Genomic DNA, 5,965 nt, shown 5'->3' with positions numbered 1-5,965 from the left:
CCTTCATTTATTTTCCGGGTAGGTGGAACAGAATTGCTTGAGGAGAGTGCTAAATGTAATCTTGACCCTTCCTGAACCCCAGTCTCAGAGCAGTGTTTTAGTCCCAGCTTCTGTAGACACCCCTCTTTCTTTTCCGAGAGCAAAAAGTGTTTTTCACTCGGTCCATCCCTCCATTCATTCCCCACAAATTAGAAAAAAAAAAGAAAGAAATATAATCCATGGATGTATTTGTAAGCTTAAAATACAACAATAAGGAACCTATGCTTTAAAAATTAGGTGGACATTAGGACCTGGAAGAAAATTCCCCTTCTCTTGTGGGTGGCTCCCCACCACCCTTGGTAATCCAAAAACGGGGTATTTCATGCAAAGCCAAGTGTCTGGAGACCATAGAAAAGTAGGGACCAGGAGAAACAGTTCTGTCAAAGAGGAAGGTATAATTTGAAGTTAAAGAAGGAGTTTTAAAAATCCACTACCAGATTATATAAATCAAAGGACTAGACTGGTTGATGATTAGCAAATTAATTTATAAGTAGACACTCAAAGATTCCATGCATAGAATTTTCAAGTGTTGTTCTAGAGACTTCTACAGTACAATTCTCAGTGAAGGTAAAACTCAGGCCAAAGGCCTGGGGCCCATTGGGCTGGAAGGTGGGTGTGGCCTGATGAGATAAGGATTTTTGCACAGTTTCTGGGCAATCAATAAATATTTGTAAAATGAATGAAAGATTGATTTAAAAACTATGAAAAAAGAAGAGGAAAAAAATCCAGCAGATTACTATATGTTGCAAGGATAAGTCCTACCTTTGTTTTTAAAGGATTTGATTTTTAAATTGTGTATTCTTACTAGTCACCACATCAATTTCAAACTAGTCTGAGAAATTCTCATTTACTTACCATGTTTCTTATTCAAATAATGTCTGATTGCCTATTTATTTCCAAAGATGGATTTGGGGCTATGCTAAAAACAAATATCTGATGTGTGCTTAATAGTGTCTAAAGAGAAATGACTTCCAAGTTGGAGATACCACTCCATTTCTTAACCTTTAAAGTGGACGCCTGCAAAAATGGTAAATGCTTGATAGTACTAAGTGCTGTTGAGAGTATACAGAACAGGCACTGTAGGTGGCAGTGAGAACTGGCGATGATCTGGAAGGCACCTCGGCAGCCTATATTCGGCATGTCATTTTCAACCCACTTATCCTCTGGCCAGTCATTCACCAGGTATTTCTGGAGCCTGTGTTCTTCTGAGCTCCTGGGACTCGGTGGGGAAGAAGGGAGACAGGGGTCCTGCTCTTTTGAAGCTCACAATCCAGAGGGGAAGACAAAATGATGTAATAGCAGGTGAAGTGCTAAGATTAAAATGAAACTGCATGATGGGAAGGGATGGGGGTGCTCCTTTAAACCCTGAAGGCCTCATTAAGATGGTAACTTTGAGGTGAAACTACAATGACAAGGAGCCAGCCAGCCCTCTGTTGCAGTGTTACAGGACGCAGCAGCAAGTCCAAAAGCCCTGGAATTAAAATTGCAAAATTAAGAGCAAACCAGGTCATAACTGACAGGTTGGAGAGGCAGGCAGGAGCCAGGTCTTTATGGCCTGGTAAGTCAAGGCAAAATATTTGAATTTGATTCTAAACTACAATGGGGTGAAGGAATATTAAAGGATTTTTAACTGGAGGATAGCATAATCATTCCTAGTAATTCTACTACTGGGAATTTACTCTGTGAATACACGCACAAAAACATCCAAAATACAAGATATTGTTCAGCACTATTTGTAATAACAAAACACCCTTATAATGGAATATTATAAAGCTTTTTAAAAAGAAATAATTGGGTTGTGGACTGGATCGCCAGTAGGGGGCAGGGAGTATGCAGGAGGCAGCCAAACAAGGATTCTCATCATTGATGTTTCTCTCTCTCTCTCTCCCTTCCTCTCTGAAATCAATAAAAATAATTCTGTAAGCTGCAATATCAAAAAAGCTTCCAGATACATTTTAAAGGAAATTTAAAAAGAAAGGCACAGGACATTGTATATAGTGTTACATTAAGAAAAACATCTATAATTGTACACAATTTGTTTTCTAGAAAATCAGACAAGAATATGTTGGTGATGTATATATTTGGAGAAAGGCCTAGGAGCAAACTAAGGAGAATTCTTACTTACTATTTTTACTGTTTATCTTTCTACAGTATTTGAATTTTATTGTGATGTATTTGTATGTCATTGAAAAACAAGTCAAAAGAAGTTAGTTAAGTAGTGAGATAATAGGTCACTTTCCTAGTTTTAATTTTCCATATTGAAAAACTCAGAATGTAACATAATATTAGAAATAACACATTTAAACGGCAATTTTTCTAGACTTGTTTTAAATTACAAAATGTACACCAAGTCCTAGCTATTTGCATACTTTCCCACGGAGGGGCTATGGAAGGTTAGGAAAGATGGAGGGGGATGTGGGGAGGGTGCCCAGCGACACCACTAGCAATTTTTATGAGAAGATTTATTGTGTGTGTTTTTAATGCATAACCAGATAGATAGTTAATATTGCATATAAATAACCGGACCTCAAAAAGTAAGTTAATCGATATTTAGTAGTAATATTTTAAAAATTAGGCTAGAGAGTAAGAAGTCTTTGAAAGACAAAACTTACTACAAAGATGACTTGACTACTAAAAGATCTGGATTTTAGTCCTAATTGTATTCCAGATTGAACTGTCTGATCTTGGGGAGAATAAATCAATCCTTTAACTTCCTTTTCCACATATAAAAAAACAGTGCTAGGCTGAATGAACTGGATACCAGCTCAGAATTTCTCTGGCATAGAAATATGTTAAAATATTCTAATACAAGCCTGCTTTTCTAGACCTCAATTCCATAGTCTAAGTCTAGCCAAGCTAACCCATTTGAAAACCTCTGAACATCTTAGTTTAATCTCCTTTTTTCTCAGAATTCCCTCTCCTTGGAATACCCTTCTGTTCCTAACTCCCCCCCCCCCCCCATGTTTACCTGTCAAATTTAGTCTACTCTTTGGATACTCACAAACTGCTCTCTACTTGAGGCCTTTGCTGCTCCTGGAGATAATCTCTCTCTCTTGCCTCGTAAACTCTTGAAGCTCTTGTTAGCACAGCTCTTAAGGCCCTCAGATTTCCTCTCCCATGTAGGAAATTGTAAATTTCCGTAAGGACCGGGACAATGATTTATTGTTTGCATTATTTTCCTAAAGCTGCTGTAACAAATGACTACAAACCACCACATCACCCCAGAGTTGCATAACTCTCTTTCAACAGATCTAGAGATTTCTAAACTGGAAAACAAACCTCGAGTAGGTGAACCCATTTCCCCTTGCATCCTGATTCACTTGATATTTTATGCCCTTTGGGAAATAATGCATAATTTCTTCTTCTAGCTTCGATGATGCTACCAAGCTGGCATTAATTCTGGGCAAAAGGGACGGTCGGAAGGGACTGCCACTCTGAATAGTTGCAGTATCATTCTGGCTTCACCTACAGAGGGTGGCAATATAGGGACCACATCCACATCTGATTTTTATTTTCCCCAATGAACTTCACTAGCAACCTAATTAGAGATATTTTCAAAAAGTTGGATGCCGTATTTTGTAAAAGAGGAATGCTTACTTTGTGTTTTTAATATTGCAAATAAAAAACTCATCTACAAACTAGTAACTGCCCCAGAAGACAAAAAATCAATATTTAGCACCCAATCATTTTCACTTTAGACTTCTCAGAAAATTATAAATTCTTAGATAATTTTTTCCCCAAAGGCATAATTTATTTACAAACCGAAGAGGCCAAGGAGACTTTGGACATCCCCATCCCCTTCCTTAACAAAAACGGACAGAACAGAGATGGGTCTTCACCTTCTCACAAGGTTTTTGGGACAAACAGTGAAGTTGGGGCCTGGGGGCCCCTTAAATTCCCTGGCAGGCACTGGGAGAAACAGGCTGAGTCAGCCACCCATCTTTTTTTTTTTTTTTTTTAATATATTTTATTGATTTTTTTACAGAGAGGAAGGGAGAGAGATAGAGAGCCAGAAACATCGATGAGAGAGAAACATCGATCAGCTGCCTCCTGCACATCTCCCACTGGGGATGTGCCCGCAACCCAGGCACATGCCCTTGACCGGAATCGAACCTGGGACCTTTCAGTCCGCAGGCCGACGCTCTATCCACTGAGCCAAACCGGTTTCGGCAGCCACCCATCTTTTCAGCACCTGCTCCCCAACCAGAGTCTCAGAGTATCTCTTCCCCTTGACCCAAAGTTTGGGGTGGGCCTGGGCCACCTCTGACCCCATCACAAATAGACCTGTCCTAAAAGAGCTCATCCTACTGACAAACATTCTCTACTGTTTTTTAAAATATAGATTTTATTGATTTTTTACAGAGAGGAAAGGAGAGGGATAGAGAGTTAGAAACATCGATGAGAGAGAAACATCGATCAGCTGCCTCCTGCACACCCCCCATCCCGGGGATGTGCCCGCAACCAAGGTACATGCCCTTGACCAGAATCGAACCCGGGACCCTTCAGTCCACAGGCTGACGCTCTATCCACTGAGCCAAACCAGTCAGGGCTCTACTGTTTTTAACGGGAATTGAGGTACATATAAAAGACATCAAATATTTTATGTATCTAAGAGGAGTGAGAATAATTATGTAAAAATTGACTTACCCTCCAAAATAGATACCTATGAAGTTTAAGTGAGGAGTGAGCACAGCAGTTCAGAGGAAGAAAATTGATTTAAGAAGCTATGACAAGGGTATGTGAAAGATGCTCAAAATTCCAATTTTATCCTGGGGTTTCACAATTCTGTGAGCATGTGCCTTCCACGCTGAAGATAGTTTCTGCCTAAACCCTCTAAGTCTGAGAGCCAAGACTTTCCACTTGGTGGTGAGTAGCAGAGGGCAGTTAAGATCTTAATCCTCGGGACTCAGGCCTCAACATGATGCTTCCACCTCTCCTGTGCTTTCTTTATTTTAGATATGTTCCCACACACTTCCCCGTGTACGTTCAATACACAGAGTCTTTCAGTAGCACAAAAATTTATTTGGGGATATAAATGAAAACGTACTAGTAAAGGACACTTTGATAACAAAAGCAGATTTCTCATCATTGCTAAGAAGATCATAGCGCCCCTGGAGGACAATTGGGCAACCTGCATGTGAAGGGAAACCTAGAAAATGCCGATTACATTAATAAGATATTTCTCTCTCTATATGTGTGTGTTTGTGTATCCGTGCACTGGCTGTTAGAAAATTTCATTTACTCCTCATTCTCTGTTTTACTAGAGGTTAGAAGATGCATCAAAAATATCAAATGAGTGAATAAACTCCCTTTAATTACAAAATTATGCCCAGACGCTCTCCTGCTATCCTTCTGATATGTATTGGTCCAAACTATAAGGGAGGCTTCCAGAAAGGCGTGGGTCTCAGTGGGCCCCTTCCCACCATGAACCAACCTTCCCCCGTCAGAGGCATCGTGGCAAGACAGTGAGGCGACTGTGACTCGGCCTTTGGACAGCAGGGCGTTGACGCTCATGTGAGGTTAGGAGGGCCTTTCGCCACCTTGTGACTTGGGCTAAGACTTACATAGCAGTGAATATTAATTAAACTCTTAAAGACCATCTTTTCAGCCGGCGCCAGGCCAGACAACCTAAAAAGGGGCAAGTGTTTTTATTATAAAGAACCTCTGAAGAATGCTTGCATCTGGTGTCAGTACTAAGAATAATTGTTTCTTCTTAAGTAATTGACCTATTGTAATGGAATCATGTCTTCCCTGTTAGAATGTTTGGAGACAAATCGGGGTCTTGCTTTTGGAGCAAGTATTTAGCTTAATATAAAATACATTTATTCCCCTTTCCTTCTTATAATCTTACCTTTACTTTGTCTTATTTTACACATTTTTATGATGTTGGATTTTATGCATTCTCCTACTGTATTTTATACAGGGT

This window comes from Myotis lucifugus, unplaced genomic scaffold (assembly GCF_000147115.1).
Source record: "Myotis lucifugus unplaced genomic scaffold, Myoluc2.0 scaffold_611, whole genome shotgun sequence".
NCBI classification, from domain to species: domain Eukaryota; kingdom Metazoa; phylum Chordata; class Mammalia; order Chiroptera; family Vespertilionidae; genus Myotis; species Myotis lucifugus.
This window is presented reverse-complemented; position numbering follows the sequence as displayed.